We start from the raw sequence: 18733 nt of genomic DNA, 5'->3' as shown, positions 1-18733 counted from the left end.
TATAATAGCAGCTGCATTCTGACGTGATAAGCTGTATGTTTTATATTCAATTAACGTATGATCCGATGAGTTGACTAATCGAATAAATAATCGGTGAGTAATCGATTATTAAAATAATCGTTTGTGGCAGCCCTAATTCCCAAGAAATTACAAACATGTAAAAGTTAATGACACAAAACAGCCTTCCTTTCGCTTGTAACGACAGCTAAGCTGACAATTGCCTCTACATTGTATTTGCAGAGGCAGTAATAATACAGCCAGTACTTCCTCTACAGTTAATAATCAGCCTAAATCTAGTGAAGATGTATAAATCAAACACAATAAAATGCTATAAGAGAAAATACACAAGTTTAACTGTGAAACTTGACATAAAGAGGGGAAAAAAGTCCAAGTATATAAAAGACTGGTATTCAGACGCATACAATGAACTGTCACATTCTGTATAAGTCATGACTTGTTTTTATTATGGATAATACATTTGTAAGTTAAATAAGGTAGTCTAATCGCTGCCTAAATTGAACCCAAAAYTGCATTGATGTTCTTGAAGAGAATCTAAAAGTTAGATTTAACGCATTTGTAATAAATAAAGAGAGATCGGTAGTGTTGTAATTAGTATTATGTTTTCGAAGACAATGAGTAGATACAAAGAATAAACATTACCAATTTACTAAACGCCTATATGTTATTACTACACTATAAGACCAGTGTAGCTCCTGGAGTTACATAAAATACCATATTATTTKAATAACTAAAGTTAGCGATCGCTATAGTCAACAAGGCAAAGCTAGCTGTAGTGAACATTCAGCTAACATAGCGTTTGTGTACATTTCAATTAGCGATTTTAAAAACTAAAACAAACGCAGACTAACCCGGCGTGATAGGAGGGTGGATGAAARATGTGTCACGATAAATAAAACCCACTAACAGCCGATGTAAACACACTCACTGTCACTCAGGTTCAAGCTTAGCCTCTAGTTAGCCAGCTAGCATGCTGCGCTTGTCAAAGCTGCTGCAGCACATTTCTTCAAAAAGACACCGCCGGAAATGGAGCCGGCTGTCTTCAAAATAAAAGCCTTTGTAAAAATGTAGTGCGAAATGAAACAACGAGTCATGCTGGATAACAAAGAGTAAATACTGCCAATATACAGGGCTGAAGATGTTTTAAATTTAACAGCTAGGCAATTTGTGGGAGAGAAAAAAACATGATATACAAGTGCATAAACGCACCATTTCTGCTGCATTTTTTAAAAATCTAAACCTTATGTAAAATACAAAGACAATCTAATGGATAGTAAACAGAAAGAAATTAGCCATGAAGAATTTGCATTCATAATACAGGACACAAATTCCCATTCAGATCCCATCAACATTTTTAAATCATTATGTCCAGAAACAAGGTGATGGATGTTTACTTTAAATAAATGGTGTTGCCATTGTACACCTTTAGGTACTTTTCTATCCCCTTACCTATTTATCACAAATAAGTTGCCATGTAAAAACCAAAACATTAAGTCCGAAGGGAGATACCGGAAGTTACATTTTACTTTCAAACACTTAACATCTCTATGGCCTGTTAAAGCTAGTTATTTAGCCGCAAGCTAGTGGGTTATTTATATTCGTCAGTGTACTGTTGTGTTATATATTTGACATCCTGTCTTGGAAGTAGCAACTTTCTCACATATGTAAAAAATAATAAAATAAATCAAATAAACGACACACGACGTGTAAAACAACTTTCGTTTGCTCATTTTACGAAACTTATCAACAGGGCTAGCAGCTTCTGCTTCATAGGCCACTGTGACATTTCCTGGCTAGAAATACATCTCAAACAGTAAGGTTACATATCAAGAAGATGAATGCGCCATGCCGACCACTAAAACAGCCTTATTTATCCTTACCTGTGTGGGTTAAATCCGTTTATCCGTCATACCTGTTATGCAAGACCACAGTGCAACGATGGTGTGCGGAATAATCAAAGAAATACATCACGTTCAACCAGGACGTGAAATGTATGTTTTTGTCGCCATCTAGTGGCTCAAAGTGATAAATGAAGTGCGCCCGCTTCACCTTTCAGGAAATTATTTTTGGATATTTCGATAGTTGATATTTTCAGCCATTTGTAGTTTTTGTTGTAGCTTAATATTTGGTTAGGATAATCATTATTAAAATACAAGCTTAAGAAGCACTTAAAAWAACAGAGTTTAAATAGATAAAATAAAATAAACAAATAAAAACATGCAATATGCTATTAGGTTAGTCATAAAAATCTGTTCAAGTCTAGCTAAACAAACCTTAAATCAATAGGAAAACTCATTTGAATAATTTGGTTTCAATGTTGTCCTGTTGAACATAATTTCTTATGGATATCAACAGTTGATGTTTAGGTTTATATATATCAACTTTGTTCTTTTTGGTAATGCGTTATTGTTGGATTTAATTCATTTAGGCCTAATGCTGATTAAAATATTGACTATGAGGTTAAATGTCTCTTCTTTTACAAAAACTCCGACTTGACTCTTATGATGATTATTTAGAGATCAAACAGGTGTTTCCTTAAAAAGAGAATTCTGCAACATCAAAACGACTCAGGGATTTTCAGTGACATATTAGACCATCCGTTTTTATTATTATTATTATTATTATTATTAATTCCCAGGGTTAGATTTTCTTCACAGCGCGTGCTTTAGGGCGTAATTATACCAACAGGATGTATAGGAGCAACGCGCTCAAGTGTAAACCGGTTTCTTTAATCTGGAATCATCCGATTTCAGTCAGCTTTGCTAAAAAAAAAAGGGATGCGGAGGGTCCTGATGAGATGAAAGTCTGTCACGCCAGCCGTCTCTCACGCACAGTCGGCGCAGTGAGGAATACTAATCAACCTGTTTGCCGTCAAGCGCGGCAGCGCGCGGTGCGCAACTTTCCCGTTCAGTGTTAAAATCTCCATCTCGTGCAGGTTTTTTTTTTTTTTGCGGCGCATCCACCCCTGAGGGATACTTCAGTCTCCACGCGTGTGTTCTCGTGTGTTAGACGGGCTGGGTGGGGGGGAAAGATCGGATCTGTGCGGAGGCAGCTGCCTGCAGCGAGGGAAGCCCCCCACGCGTTGCGCGCCTGGATCGCCGGGGAGTACTAGTACACGGCGCGCGCGCGCAGTGCGCGTCAAAAAAAAAAAAAAAAAGCCCCGGGCTCCGTCCTCAACAGTTGCCACCGGAGCGACGGAGAGCAGAGGAGGAGGAGGAGGAGGAGGAGGGAGGCTGCAGACTGAGGACGGACGCGGAGCCGCACGCACGCCGCTCTGCCCCGGCTCTGCTCCTGACATGCAGTCGCTCATCTCCCCGGTGACCAAGGCCATCCTCGTTGCGCTCTTCATCTTCGCCATCCTCCTGATTCTCTATGTGATCCTCTGGTACATTTGCAGAGACGTGGATTGCGACCACGGCATTTGAGGATCCCGGAAGGGGATATACCACAACCAAATGGGGCGCGCAGAGACCCGTCTCACCCTGTGAGTCCTCATTTTGGTCTCTCCTATTCATTTGTTCATTATTATTATAATTATTTTTACTTTAAAGTGTACATTGTAGGGTTTTCAGTGGACATGTGCCCACCGTGCGCGTTCTTGTGGCGCGTAATGGTTAAAAGGTGATGACCGGCGCGCGTCTCCACCGGTTCCCAGGTATCACAAACCGCGGGAGAAGAGATCTAAATCCCTCCTTGTTGAACCTGACAGCAGTCATCCATCACTGACGCTGTGAATATTAGACACCTGCTGTCATGTCTGAAGGGGGGAGGGGGGGGGGGAATCAAAGGTGATCCAATGTCATCAGTGGGAACATCCAACTGGTGTCGCGTGTGGGCTCCCAGTGAGTGAGAGGAGCGCGGTGACATTGCGGTAAACGACGTGAGTGTCCCTTAAGGTCAAGAACAACATTGTTTACCTCATGTTGCTTCTCTTCTCCCCCCCCACCCCCCCCTCTTTCCTTCATATATATCTGCAGCGTTAGTTCACGCTCAGTTCACGTCAGTCTCGGAGGATGCTTCACGCTGGCATCTCACGTCCAACCAGATAACGGGATTATCTCCTCCGGTTCCGTGCGCGTCTTATTCCTAATCTGTTTTGTGCCATGTTTTATTTTTTATTTTTTTGCGCCCTTATCGCGAATTCGCCGCTAATGCTTTTACGCAGAGCGCATATTCATTCCCCTTGACACATGGAGCTGGTTCCCACCATGCCCAGTCCTGAGTGTTTGGAGTGGGACAGCTAGACTGGTATTTAATTTCACACACATACACCTATCCGCGCAAACAGACTGCAGTTTGCCAGTCTTAATGAGTGACTTCTCAACACTGCAGACACACACACACAAACACACACAGACTCCATGCTGTCACATGGCCTATTGATTGTACAGAATGTATTTGTCTTTATAATGTCTTCAAATTATTTTCTTTTGCAAAACTAAATTGCTCTTTCTAAAGTGGAGATTGCGAAGGACACATCAAGGACAGGCTGTTTTTTTTTTTTTGCTTTCATATTTTTTCATTAAAGCCTGAGTGAGAAAATACACAAAAATAATTTTATACTTCAGTTCCTGTATCTATCCATCTCTGTACAACACAAATCGGAGACGTCTTGATCTAACAAAATAAATAAATTAATATAAAAAAAAGAATAAAGCATGCCCCATTCCCTTGTGAAGCATCACTTGGTGTTTTGCTGAGTGATGATGACTTTCTGCAGCCCCGCACTGCACTTAACCCGCTTTATTTTTCTTTAAATATAGAAACATCACAAATATGCAAGGAGGTTCAAACAGCCAACCGTCTATTCTCAGAAGAGAGGCTAAAAATGTCAACGTTGCTTATGGGGAAGAAATCCTGCAGCCTCCTGATGTGACTCTCCTCCACAGAGGAGGAGAGTCCTGGACGAATGGATTGTAGAATTGCAGCCAGAGTCACCCACACACTGACACACACACACACACACACACACAGAGGCTGTAAATGACCGTTGTGGCTCCATCCGCACCGACAAGATGAGAAAGCAGGAGCAGCAAGGTGTGTTACAACTGCTCCAGCTGTTGCCGTCTAAATCTGGTGCCCTGGATTGTTGTGTTTAGATGGAAACAACAGGGGAACAACTCTCTGTTTGACTGACTGTGTGTGTGTCAGTTCAGTTTGGTCAATAAGAAATCCAGTGTGTGTTTGTGTGTCAGCGTAGGAGGGGGGGTTAAACGCTGACAGGCTCCAGAATTACTGATAAAAGTGGAGCAGGAAAGACTCGGGAGGAGTCAGTTATGAATGTATGTGTGTTTGTGTGTATGCAGGCACAAAATTCACTCAAGTTTATAAAATAGTTTTTTTTTCTCATTAAACAAATTTGAATTGCTTCATACGGGTGACAATATGTGTTCCTCCTCAGTTTTCTTATTTTCTTGTCATCTTTATGTGGCGGCCTTAAAACTTTTCAACTGATTTATTTAGTGCTGCGAAAAAGTACATTCACCCATTACAGGTTTCTCTCATAAAATCAGATTTCAGATCATCAAACAAAATCAAAATGCAGTTATAAAATTTTATTTCTTTAAAAAAAAATGCTATCCAAGCCAACAGTGGTCTACGTGAAAACGTAATTACCCCTGAAAAAGAAAAAAAATGTATAGGTCTTCTGGACGGGTTCTTCTCTAATGAAACGTTTCGTCTCTCCTCCAAGAGACTTCTTCAGTCTGAGAGTTTCAGGCAAAATTCAGGCTTTTAAGAACTGCCTCCATGTGACTGATACTCACATCACATGGCTATTGTTGACACCTAATTAACATGTATTGTTAACAGGGGGGTGGAATGATACTGGCAATAGGAGCACTGTAGGAGGGGGACAACTGAAAACATGATGTKCCYGTGGCTTTCAAACCCCAAAACACATTACGGCAAAGGCTGGTTCACCCCAAAGATCCGGTGCCCCGGCACAAACAGAGCAATGTTGTATATGCTGTTAAGTGCCAGGAGGACTGCGACCAGTTATACATCGGGGAAACAAAGCAGCCACTGTTCAAAAGAATGTCCCAACACAGACGAGCTACATCTAATGGCCAGAACTCTGCAGTTTTCACTCATTTACAGGCCAGCGGTCACTCTTTCAGAGATGAGGATGTTCTCATTCTTGATAGAGAGGAACGTTGGTTTGAGAGAGGAGTAAAAGAAGCCATTTTTGTGAAGAAAGACCGTCCATCATTAAACAGAGGTGGAGGCCTCCGTTTTCAGTTGTCCCCCTCCTACAGCGCGGCTATTGCCAGTATCACTCCACCCCCTGTTAACAATAAGTGTTAATTAGGTGTCAACGATAGCCATGTGATGTGAGTATCAGTCACATGGAGGCAGGGCTTAAAAGCCTGAATTTTGCCTGAAACTCTCAGACTGAAGAAGTCTCTTGGAGGAGAGACGAAACGTTTCATTAGAGAAGAACCCGTCCAGAAGACCTATYCAATTTTTTTTCTTTTTGATTTTTTACCTGGATTACTGAGATGCATCAGGACGTAATTACCCCTGGTTGGGTCACCCTCAGTGGCAACAGCTGGATTCAGGTGTTTGTGATAACTGGATGAGTTTTTAAGGTGGCTGATTATGTCGCTGCAGCGCTTCAGATCATTATCCTGCTTCAAAGTGAGCTTTATCTTAAGGCTACGAATGGATGGCTCGCCAGTCTCTGGTGTCATCTGGAAGAAAGCAGACTCTAATGAATCCATTGATTCCAGCAAATACAAGTCTGTCTTGCAAATGAGACAACTGTTGTTTCAAAGAGACCTGCTAAATAAAGGAGAAATTTCCAGGTCTTGAAAAGACAGCGACCCAGACCGTCACACTACCACCACCTTTGTGTTTGGCTATCAGTCTGATATCCTTTTGTTGGAACGCAGAGTGCGAAATTCTCCCTCTAAAGTACGGCAGTGGTAGTATCGTGCTAAGGCGCTGTTTCTCATTGGAAGCTTTGAGAACTTGGCAAGATTTGAAGCAAAGATGTGAGGCACTAAACACAGGCACATTTTCTTCTAATATGTGACCCATCATATCGAAATGAGGATTAAGTCAAATTTGATCAAAATGACCTAAACACATTTTCAGATTCTTGGCTTTAAAAGCTACGTTTTGATACCTGGATTATTCTGATATCATAATTGAATCCAAATACATGACTTCATTTGTCTTGTTGGTTATCATTGTACAATAATATATGGTGTGAATCCTAATTTTATGTAATTTTAATGAGGAGTTTTTGATGCCATTTTTAAGATGAAACTTCAAATATTATTTGAAAATTGTGATTTCCCAGCTGGAAAGAAACTAAAACATTGCTAGCTCACAGGGAAAATCTCAAAAGTTTGAAGGCGTTTTTGCTCAAAATCAGTTTTTTTTGTTGCTACTGCTCAAAAAAGTGCTTCAAAATGTTGTTTTATGATTCTATTTCAGACAGTTCATTCAAATGATGCATTGATAAGGCGTTTATTCATTATGTTTTGACAAAATGCATTTTTGCAAATGTTTTAACAAAAACATGATATTTGCCTGTTTCTCCATATCCCACTTTTAGACTTAATCCTCATTTCGATGCGATGGGTCACATATAAGCTTTGACCTTCGGGGACCTGAGGTTGTAATACCAGTTCACCTGTCAGGGGGCCAACTAAGTAACACACAGATGTTATAATTCAAACAGATTTAAATGTCAACGCATGGCTGGAAAAGTGGAGAATCTGTGTTACAGATGGGTGTCCAACAGTGAAAGTTTCACACCAAAGGTTATATAAATATCTAGATGTTCCAAAATATGTTTGGATTATTTTTGTGATTTTTGACAAATGACACTTTGTTTTGCTTAAAATAAAATCTTTCAATAATCCATTTAATTTCCATAGCAGCAAAGAAATGAAGACACTAATGGGATTCAATTTTTTTAGAAGAATGGAAAGAGTCTTTTAGAGTGTTTGAATGTTAATGCACCTCAATGGCTCTACACTCAAACAAGAATGAGGTCATAAAAAATGTAGTCAAAAAAGTAAATTATTGAGGCTTCAAGCAGGGGGAGTTAAAGCCTTTACACTGTGCACAAACTGTGTACGAAACAGATTTAAGTGTTTTTGCATTTCAGCAGACACTTGTACTCACAATGAAACTAACAAAACAGATAAAACGCAGCGCTTTGTAATGTTTTMGGGGAGATGTAAAACAATTTCAGAGAAGTTTCTCATCCCCAACATGTGATTGTGGTTGTTAGATCAAGATTTTATTTTTTAGGATGATGACTTTTTGCATTTTGTAACAGAGCAGATTTAACAGGTTCAAAAGAAATCTTTATAAATTAATTAAAAAAGGCAATAGCAGCTTTAATGTGACTTCTTTTTAAGATTCAGACAGTTCTTTGTTTCACTCTCACCCAATGGCTACCAGACATCCTGTTCAGACCCGGCTCTTGGCATAGGCGAACTAGGCGGTCGCCTAGAGCGCCATCTGCTGGAGGGGGCGCCAAACTGCAGAAGAAAAAAAGTAATTATTTGTAATCCCTGGTTGTAACACTGCTTAGCGCCCCTTTCTGTTAGCTTTGTCTTAAAAAACAATAATGAAGTATTACAGGAAAAATAAACTACTCTACCCATAAAACATTTCCCCCCCCCAATGCAGCAATCACCCCCACCCTCTCCCTCATTTGATTGACGTTGCACTGACTCYTCCWGCTCCGACACTCTGARGGYGGAGGGGCTAGTAGTGCCTCTCAGGTAGCGGTTCGTATTGACAAACTCAATAACAACAAGTCTGTGTTTTGTACATGTCAACCTCTTTGGATGTTTACCTGTATAAAAAGCCTCAAAAATCCCTAAATTTAGCAAAAAAAAAAAAAATCCATACAACTTGCATCGGGGCGGGGTGGGGGTGTTAGCCTCGCTGTGGACATGAAAGCTCCCGCTGCGAAGCAGTAGGAAAGGAGAGCGGAAACAGTTCAAAACTCATTTCTACCAGCAGAACAGGTTGGAAGATGGCTTTTTAATGTTATTAATTGTTTTTTTAAATCATCCTAGAGGCTCTGACGTGTTAGATAAATTTGAAAATGAGGTATTGAAAAACTTCGTAAGACTTGAAAAAATCCGCGACATTGCCCTAAACGTCCGTACACCTGCGAAATGATGTAAAATCCTTATAACTTACGGACAATCCGTAGAAGTTGACATGTATGTTGTTATTTATTTGTTTTCTGGGAAAGCAAATAAATCTAAGTTTACCATAGTACCTTACATGGTCAAACTTGTTTTTAGGGGTTCAACAGTTCGGGGGGGCTTCAACTCGCCCAGGGCATCAAAATGGCTAGAGCCAGCACTGATCCTGTTGCACACTTAAGTTTTGTTTTGTTTCATAATTACAGCTGGGTTCAACACAACTGTCCCAAACATGCCCACTCTTATTAAACCCCATCCCTGTTCAAACCATCCCTGAAAGCAGTGCGGCTGAGTCAGGATGACCCAACATCACATAAACATTTTGCCCTCATTCCGAGGGTCTTAAATACGCTCTCAGGATGACAGAAGCACTAGAACGCACACAACAACTCCACTCACACACCTCAAAAGCCATAAAAATAGATTGTGAGTGACTCAGCCGTTATGTAAAGTCCATCTCTGATAGGGCCGCCTGGGGCTGTTTATGTCAGTTTAGCTTGACGGCGCGAGAGCTGAGGTGACACATGTCTGCTGTGTCCGAATTCTCAATACACACTCACACAACAACAACACACATTTTTTTTTCTTCCTCGGAAAATGCCCGGGAGCACGTCTCCATCTTTGCGCTTTCCCTTTCCTGTTCCGAGTTTCCTCTCCCCAGCGTGTGAGGGCCCCCAATGGACAAAGATGTGATACAGTCAGCGTAATGGACTCCCTCCAGCCCAAACGGAGCACATTATTATCATTAGCAAAGGCTGGGATGGAAACACKATGTTAGACATGAATCACATCCTTCATCCCATTGGCCAGGTAAACAGCCCAATTAGATGAGGGGGCAAGAGATGATGCATTTAATTAAGGGTGCCACTGCAACTTTATTACTATCCTCTTCAATTTTTTTTGTCCTAAAGGCCCTAATTGTTGAGTAGCTTTGAAAAAAGCAAGCAAATGAAGTTATACATCAAAATGTGTGGCTCAGTAGGGAATAGCTACTGTGTGTCGTGCAATACAGACAAAATCTGTAAAAAAAAGTTAAAAAAGGAAAGAAAAATATACTGTGATGAAACAAAAACTGAAGATCAATGGGATTTTTGGAGAAATCCCAGCCCTATTTGGATCTATAGCTCAGATTTACTTCATAGTAGAAACGTTTGAAATTTAAACAGGTCACGGAAAATTAGATTTTTGTATTCAACAGCATGGTTGATTCTGATGCTAATCTTTAAATTGTTTAAAATATTCAAGTCTTTTGAAAAAAAAATAATAAAAACTCTTCTTACCCACACAGCTCCGTTTGATAGAATATTTGTCTGTGTATCTCACTACTAAAAGACTTGTGGTTTTCTCTCAAATCTTCACAGAATACAGAAAGTTTACCCAAACCTCCACAGATTTGGTTATAAATCCGCTCAAAAAAGTTTTCTTTAAAACAGGAAGAGATAGTTTTTTTAAAAAAAAAGTGTCATAAAGACCATCAGAGCCTTCTGCCTTTCATGGTTCAAGAATTTGTAAAGATCTGACTTTACGTTTTCCTCAGAGACAGATTTTTTTGGAGCCGTATTTTCAGTCTTTGCTTCTCATTAAAATGGGCAGTCAGGGAGCGAGACACTGACCATAATGAGCCTCTAGCGGCAGCTTTAACAGTGTTTTTGTATCTTAGCTCTTCTTACACATTTGATAATCATACATCAAAACACGGACTTTTTTTCATAGGTTAGATTGTTGCAAATAAATGTTGAAGTTTTGGGATAGCTGCATTGAAAACCTTCAAAATCTCTTCAGAAGTGTTCCAGCTGAGGTTTGCAGCTGTTAAAATTAATTTTAAAATTCAGGCGTTTACAAAAATTCACCCAATATTTTGGGCGCTGATATTCAAAGAAGGCAGTTTTCAATGTGAGTGAATTTTCTTTGGCCTGAGCCTGCTGTTAAAATGTGGGATGGGCATCTGGCTGCATTACTGAAGAGGTGAACTATGGATATAGATGAAGGCCTTGAAGCTGAAAAAGCCGAAACAGACACACACACACACACACACACACATACACGCACATACACACCGCTTTATGAATTCTCAGTGTTCACCTAATCCTAGAGTGAAAGACAGGAGGGAGGAGAGTAGGGGTGTAAGAAAATATCGATACACTGAAATATCGTGATATTTCATTTCCCGATACTGTATCGATATTCTAAAGCCCTGTATCGATTTTTTTATTAAGGTTTAAAAAGTCAACTTTCCTGCCAGCCGTTCATTTTGTGTTGTAGTTCAGCCTCTGACCGCTAGTTGGCAGCAGTGAGCCAGCCATTTGGCTCCTCTGCCTCTTGAGGTAGAGGCAATTGTTAAGTGTTGGGTGACCATTTTGTAAATTATTATTAAAAACTAAAAGCTGTAAAAATATATTTTCAAACTATTTATTGTCAAATTGAGTCTAATAATTGAAAACATGGATGAAATAAGAAATATGAAACAAATAAAATAAAATACATACAAAGCAGAACACAGCTAAATGTATCAAAAGCATGTCTATGAATTTTTTGAGACAATGAATTTTGGTTTTTCATTTTTTTTCCCCCCGTAAGAGGTTTTTATTTAATAGAATTTTTGGACAAAAAAAATCGCAATATATCGCCATGCTTATAGTATCGCAATATATCGCGATATATCGTATCGTGACCCCTCTGATATGTATCGTATTTCCAAATTCTTGCCAATACACAGCCCTAGAGGAGAGCGGGAGATGAAAGTCTCCTGACGGTACCGTCTCAGTGACAACAGGTTACAGAGAGAGACACACAAACACACACGACTCCCACACTGTTCAATTAAACATGTTAAAAACCGTGTGCACACCTTTGTCTCACAGTGCGCGTGTTTGAGTTGTTGAGATTTAACGACCGACTTAATAGGTGAAAGCAAATATCCCTCCCTGCTCCTCGTTCCACATCCACTAATAGGAGGAGAATCTCCACCCTGATGACATTTAGGGAAACAGGTTAGTTTGTGTGTGATAAACACACCTGAGTTCACAGATTTGTGTCCTTACAGAAATGCTAAAACACACTGTGAAACTTTTTTTTTTTATCTGTTTGGGATTTCAGCTTGAAAAGGACTTCAGTTTATTCTGTAACACTTTCAAAACTCCCTTCAGGTCGAATTTGAAGAATATTTGGATAAATCTGACATTTTCTGAAGGTCCTTCTTTTTAATCAAGCCTAAAATAAACCTAACAGGAAAAAAAAAGCAATTACGGTTTAACAGAAAGTGAGTTCAGTTAGAATAAAGAGAATCTCGATTATTGCCGACTGCTGAAAGGCAAAGGTGGTTATGATGTTTTTGACTGTTTTTTTTTTATCAAAATATCTAATGAACCACTGGACAAATTTTAATGAAACTTTCAGAAATTATTTTTTTGGACATTTATCTATAATTGATGAATGTTTGGAGCCAGTCCAATTCAATATGGCTGCCAATTTGATAATAAAGAACTCAGCCAGTTTAGCAAATATTGAGCTAAAATTTGAAATGTGAGAGTCATTCACAACACAAAATACTAACAGGTGGTTTGTTCAAAGCTGTAAGTTACTAAAACAAAAAAGAGATTGGATTTTATTATGGTGAGTGTTTAACCCTTTTTTTTAATATTTAGTACAAATTACAAATAAAACAAGTGAGCAAGCTAACATCCAGTCAAGATTCTTCGTGATAGGTGTGTGCAGAATGTTTTACAGTAGTTTTCCCCCAAAAACATGCAACGAGTTCTCAGTTTTTCATTTTTAGTGTTTACAAGCTGACCTTTGGCTTCTCTCCTCATGGAAAATCCAAGAACTCTGCCGCTGAGTTCAGCTGAGACGACACAGCAAAAACCACCAAATCTGCACCCTGAGTCAACAGCTTTTTTTTAATAACAACCGACACATCCACAAYCACATCCAGCCTCCAGGAAAGAAGAGATCTTGCTCTGAATTGCCTCTCTTGAGATTCTGATTCTGATTATTATTATTTATTTTTTTACTTTAGGGGTATTTCTTACATTTTAGATTTTTTTTCTTTTTTTTTTTCTAGCAGGGTTGCATTTTTTTAAAAAATGTAAGGAGTAGACTGTACAGATATTTGTGTGAAAATGTAAAGAGGAGAAGTAAAAAGTAGGCTGAAAAATAATTACTCAAGTAAAGTATATATTGCCAAAATTTCCACACAAGTACAGCAACGTAGTATTTGTACTTTGTTACTTTACAACTCTGATTCTGTCTGGTACCTACAAGAACTGTGGCATAATATGAAGGTACAAGTTACCCAAAAACGGTGGTGCTGAGCTTTATTTAGAAGAATGTCTTCATTTTTTTATTTCCAGTAATAACACAGATGTAAAACAGCATGRAGAGGATGGTCTTTGATTCTTTCAGGCACAGTACTTGTAAAAAACTCTTTGCTAAATATTACATTTCTAGTGTGGCTAATTAAAAAAACAAACAAAACAAAAATTTAGCTCCTTCATTTAAAAAGACAGTTTTTACTTTTTTATTTTATTTTACTCTTTTACTATATTACCATCTATTTTTACAAGTTATTTTATTTTATTTTTGTGAATGTGTGACTTTAACATCTATCATGGTTTACTACTTAAATAGAAAATTATGTTTTTCATGTGTTTTACTGTATGTTTTGCTTCAKGTAGCTCCATAATCTGCATGCAAATATAAAAAAAATAATCTCTTCTCTTTTCTTATATGAAGATGCAGTGATGATTTACTTTCTTTAAGATTTTTAAAAGCAAAGAAGACAGGAAGCAAGTATGTGGATACAAATTTTCTTTTATGGCAAAAATATAACATGCTGTGCTTTTGAATTTTGCATGAAACGCTGCAACGTATTCCACTTAAGACTTTTTTCCCCCCTCTTGATGCTTATAAATAAGATAGACACAGTCAAGTGTAAGTTCACCAAAAAAAAAAACAAAGAGTTAGTTTTTTTTAAAGGTTGGGAAAAAGAAACATCCCAGGGGAATTGACTTTCCCACATGTACACACCTGCACTGTATCATTATTGGCTAAAGACTGTGGAGCCTGCAGCTCTGTCTGTCAGAGCCTGAGCTTTGAGTCTAACCTTGATTCTCCGCCTCGCAGACGGAAAGAGACTTCTGAAGAAAAGCTGCGTGAGACGCAGCTCAAGCTGCCAGAAAAGACAACATTGATTCACGCAAGCTGTTGCGCTCCAGAGATCAAATTGGCCGTGACACACTTAAACAAATTCCTTTTCTTCTTATATGACACTTCACCTGCCYTCCGCCTTTGGGCGGCAGCTGATCATTTATTGAAAGAACAAAGTGTTAGGAGGCACATGCCAGATTTTCCATTTTTTTAATCATTATTCACTAAAAATCCCATCATTATCACTCTGTTCTTAAGTTTCAGGAGATACGAAATGAAGATTTAACTGTCGGCACACACAAACACATCACAGAGAGCTGTTGTCGACCTGGATTTCCAAACACGACAGCTCGTGATTTGCAGCCAGTGGTTGTCATATAAGAGTAGGTGACTGTTGGACGGAGCTATTTTGATGGTTTTCACATGTTATTTACATCACACGCCCTCCTGTCATGCATGGTTCCCAGCTTGTCTCGTCGTACGCCGTCTTTATTCTTGTGTGTTTGTGCTCGTGTGGCTGCGTGCTCGTGTGCGTTTCCCCCGATGTCCCATCAACCCAAATAACCGTCCCACAGTCATGCGTGAGATGCGATTTCCTTTTTAAACAATAGCAGGCCAGTTCGCTTTGCTGACCTTTCCAACCTCTCAGGCTGAAGAACAAACGCACACACAGAGGGATGCGCCCTCTCAGCCTGCGTTAACGGCAGAGCAAACACATTTAAACACACTCGCAGCCTCCACCGGGGTGGTGGTGACACAGTCTCTTTATGTCGTTGCCTATTTAACTGCCTTCCAGAGCCGACTTTAATAACTGAGGCCAAATGCTTGTCAGCGCCGCCGCTCTATCCTGAACTTAACCATTGGATTGTGGGCGAAAAACAACTTAAAACTGATTATTTTCCTGTCAGGGTGGGGAAAAAAATAGCTTCTTCACTGCGAATGCCCTGGGCTTGTCTTTAGCCGAAATGATTGTAATTATATCGAAATGGGGGGAGAGTTTGGTTGACCTACTTTGAATGCCAGCGATCATTTAGCCGGCTTCTTGTGAGCCAAACACAGTCCATCACCGCAGCAGGCTGTTTGATCGTATTTTCTTATGACGCTTCGGTTAATTTTCACTTTCATTTTTTATTTATTTWTTTTTTTTCAGACAGACTTTTAGTTATGCAACGCATGTAAGACTCTCTAGAAATAAGATTTTATGATGTATTGTTTATCTCTAGGATCTAAGATTTGAATAAATTATGAGTTGTGGCCACTGGGGCAAGTACCAATCATAAGACAAGAAATAAATCAAAATGGCTCATTAGCAAAATTGTTACATTATATAAAAGGCCTTGCAAAAGTAGTCACTTTTTATGATTTGTGTGTCTGTTTAAAGTTAAAGTGGCCGAAAAATGACAGATTAAAAAACCTTCCAGTCTAAATTAATACATTGCAAATAAAAAATGTGATGAAGAAATGTTAGTTAAAACAAACAGTGGTTACTGATATTATACAGCGGGTAAAATAAGTATTAAACACGTCAACATTTTTCTCAGTAAATATATTACTAGAGGTGCTAATGACATGAAATTTTCACCAGATGTRGGTAACAACCCAAGTGATCCATACATACAAAGAAATCAAACCATAAATGTCCAGAAATGAAGTTATTTGTAATAATGTGGAATGGCACGGAGAAAAAGTATTGAACACACTGAAATTTATCTAATACTTTATACAAAAGCCTTTGTTGTCAATGACAGCTTCAAGACGCCTCCTGTATGGAGAAACTAGTGGCATGCATTGCTCAGGTGTGAGTTTGGCCCATTCTTCCACAAACAGTCTTCAAATCTTGAAGGTTTCGTGGACCTCTTCTATGAACTCTGATCTTTAGTTCTTTCCATAGATTTTCTGTTGGATTCAGGTCAGGTGATTGGCTGGGCCATTCCAGCAGCTTTAGTTTCTTTCTCTGAAACCAACTGAGAGTTTCCTTGGCTTTGTGTTTGGGCTCATTGTCTTGCTGAAATGTCCAGCCACGTTTCATCTTCATCATCCTGGTAGATGGAAGCAGATTTTTATCAAGAATGTCTCTGTACATTTTTCCACTCATCCTTCCTTCAATTATTTGAAGTTTGCCAGTACCATATGCTGAAAAACAGCCCCACACCATGATGTTCCCACCTCCAAACTTCACTGTTGGTATGGTGTTTTTGGGCTGATGTGCAGTGCCATTTGACCTCCAAACATGATGTGTATTCTGGCATCCAAACAGTTCAATGTTGGTCTCATCTGACCAGACTATATTCTCCCAGTATTACACAGGCTTGCTTAAATGTTGTGCAGCAAACTTTAAAGGAGCTTCAACATGCTGTTTCTTCAGCAGTGGAGTCTTGCGTGGTGAGCGTGCARACAGGCCATGGTGGTTCAGTGCATTACTTATTGTTTTCTTTGAAACAAWCGTACCTGCTAATTCCAGGTCTTTCTGAAGCTCTCCACAAGTGGTCCTTGGCTCTTGGACAACTCTTCTGATAATTCTTTTCACTCCTCTGTCAGAAATCTTGTGAGGAGCACCTGGTCGTGGTCGGTTTATGGTGAAATAATGTTCTTTCCACTTCTGATTTATGGCCCCAACAGTGCTCACTGGAACCTTCAGAAGTTTAGACATTCTTCTGTAACCGATGCCATCATTATGCTTTGCAACAATAAGGTTGTGAAGGTCTTGAGAGAGCTCTTTACTTTTACCCATCATCAGATGGTTCTTGTGTGATACCTGGCCATCATTTGGGACTGAACCAGCTGATATTAACTTGTACTGACAAGGGGCAGGCTTGRTTTCTAATTACTGAGAGAGTTCAGCTGGTGTCTTGGCTTTCCATGCCTTTTTACACCCCCCTTTCTTCATGTGTTGAATACTTTTTCCCTGTGCCATTCCACATTATTACAAATAACTTCATCTATGGACATTTATGGTTTGATTTCTTTGCATGTATGGATCACTTGGGTTGTTACCGACATCTGGTGAAAATTTCATGTCATTAGCACCTCTAGTAATATATTTACTGAGAAAAATGGTGACGTGTTCAATACTTATTTTACCCGCTGTATATAAATACATCTTAACAAGGTCTGTGCATTTAGAAAACATATCATACAGACAAATTTTTAAAGTAGGTAACAGGTTTTCTGCACTATGTGTGAATTTTATGCAGGGAGCAGCTCTTCACCTTTTAAGCGTGAGAGCTGGTTGATTATAATTTSAGCCTGAGTTGCAGCCATTTGCATGAGCCATATTTAGGAGAGGATGAATTCAAATGCAAATGTTAGACTATTCAAAATGAAAAACAAAATGATGAAAAATGATGGATTTTTACAACAGGGTAATGGGGCTCAGTCTGCATCACAATCATCAGCATCTAATTTATAGTGATGAGTCATTTTTAATGGTCTCCAGTAAGTCTTACGGACCTTYACATCAGCTATGCCATTTAGTGGACCTTTTGCGAAAGAGAAAAACAAGAACCTCAAAAATATCTAAAATAATAAGGAAGGTTTTACGGAGAAAATTTGTAATATTTCCTATTTTCTATTTAAGTGAACCAAAAAGCAGTTACAAGCTGAAATACATGCCAGAGGGGGTTTTAGTAATCGTTTTCCCTTTTTTTTTTATCTTAAAGGTGTAAAAATAATAATAATAAAATAAACATTTGCTGTTTTTTGCTGTCCTAAACTACTAAGCATACATTATCTTAAATCATATCCTGAAAATAGCAARGATCCAGTACAAAGGACAACAAATTTTACAGCTAAAAAAACCAATTTGATTTCTGAATATAACTTTGAATTTTAATATTTTTATTTTAAAAATGTATGCATTCAAGCGAGAAAATATTTAGGTGAATGTGACTTTTTCTGCCATGTTATGACTGAAAATATTATCGAGTAGCTTAATCCTGACAGAAATACCCTTGTGAGAAGCAGATCAAATGAACAATGGTCAAATAGTGATCCATTGTGCATATTTGTTAAAAGGAACTCTGTTCTATTGAAATCTTATTTAACTTTACTATCACTGGCTCCAGCAAGAGCAGACTTGTGTGACAGATTCAAATAAACTAAAAAAAAAWGTTAATAGGGTGTCTTTCAACACAACGCTGCAGCCATGAGCTGCATCGCTCCAGACATTGGCGCTTAAAGCCTGTCTTGGGAAATTATGGATCATGGAGTGTCAAATGGCTGTTGCTTCTGAAGTATGTGACCTATCTGACAACAGTTAATGAGGTAGTCAGTGAGCTGGTGGGGGAGCAGGATCTACAGAGTAGGATCACATGGCACATCATACAGAAGCAATGCCTCCTCAATCAACTTCTAGCTCTATGGCCACGATGAATATATATATATATATA

At 38.9% G+C, this 18733-nt stretch overlaps 2 protein-coding genes across 4 annotated transcripts in view; one reads left to right on the top strand and one right to left on the bottom strand.

Moving 5' to 3' along the window:
• znf148 (zinc finger protein 148) overlaps positions 1–2043 on the bottom strand; it is a 13987-nt gene extending 11944 nt beyond the window's left edge. For 2 of the 3 annotated variants that reach the window (XM_014011526.1, XM_014011525.1), the window contains exon 1: positions 1899–2043. The gene's annotated coding sequence lies outside the window, so the exon portion shown is untranslated. Of the gene's footprint in view, positions 1–869; positions 938–1898 lie in introns of those variants that run through there. The other variant, XM_014011527.1, reaches the window with a different exon arrangement.
• Positions 2044–2665: 622 nt separating this feature from the next.
• LOC106519740 (dehydrogenase/reductase SDR family member on chromosome X) overlaps positions 2666–18733 on the top strand; it is a 51823-nt gene continuing 35755 nt past the window's right edge. Inside the window, exon 1 of the mRNA XM_014011530.1 lies at positions 2666–3502. The gene's annotated coding sequence lies outside the window, so the exon portion shown is untranslated. The remainder of the gene's footprint in view (positions 3503–18733) is intronic.

This window comes from Austrofundulus limnaeus, unplaced genomic scaffold (genome assembly GCF_001266775.1).
Source record: "Austrofundulus limnaeus strain Quisiro unplaced genomic scaffold, Austrofundulus_limnaeus-1.0 Scaffold81, whole genome shotgun sequence".
In the NCBI taxonomy this organism is placed as follows: Eukaryota; Metazoa; Chordata; class Actinopteri; order Cyprinodontiformes; family Rivulidae; genus Austrofundulus; species Austrofundulus limnaeus.
This window is presented reverse-complemented; position numbering and strand designations above follow the sequence as displayed.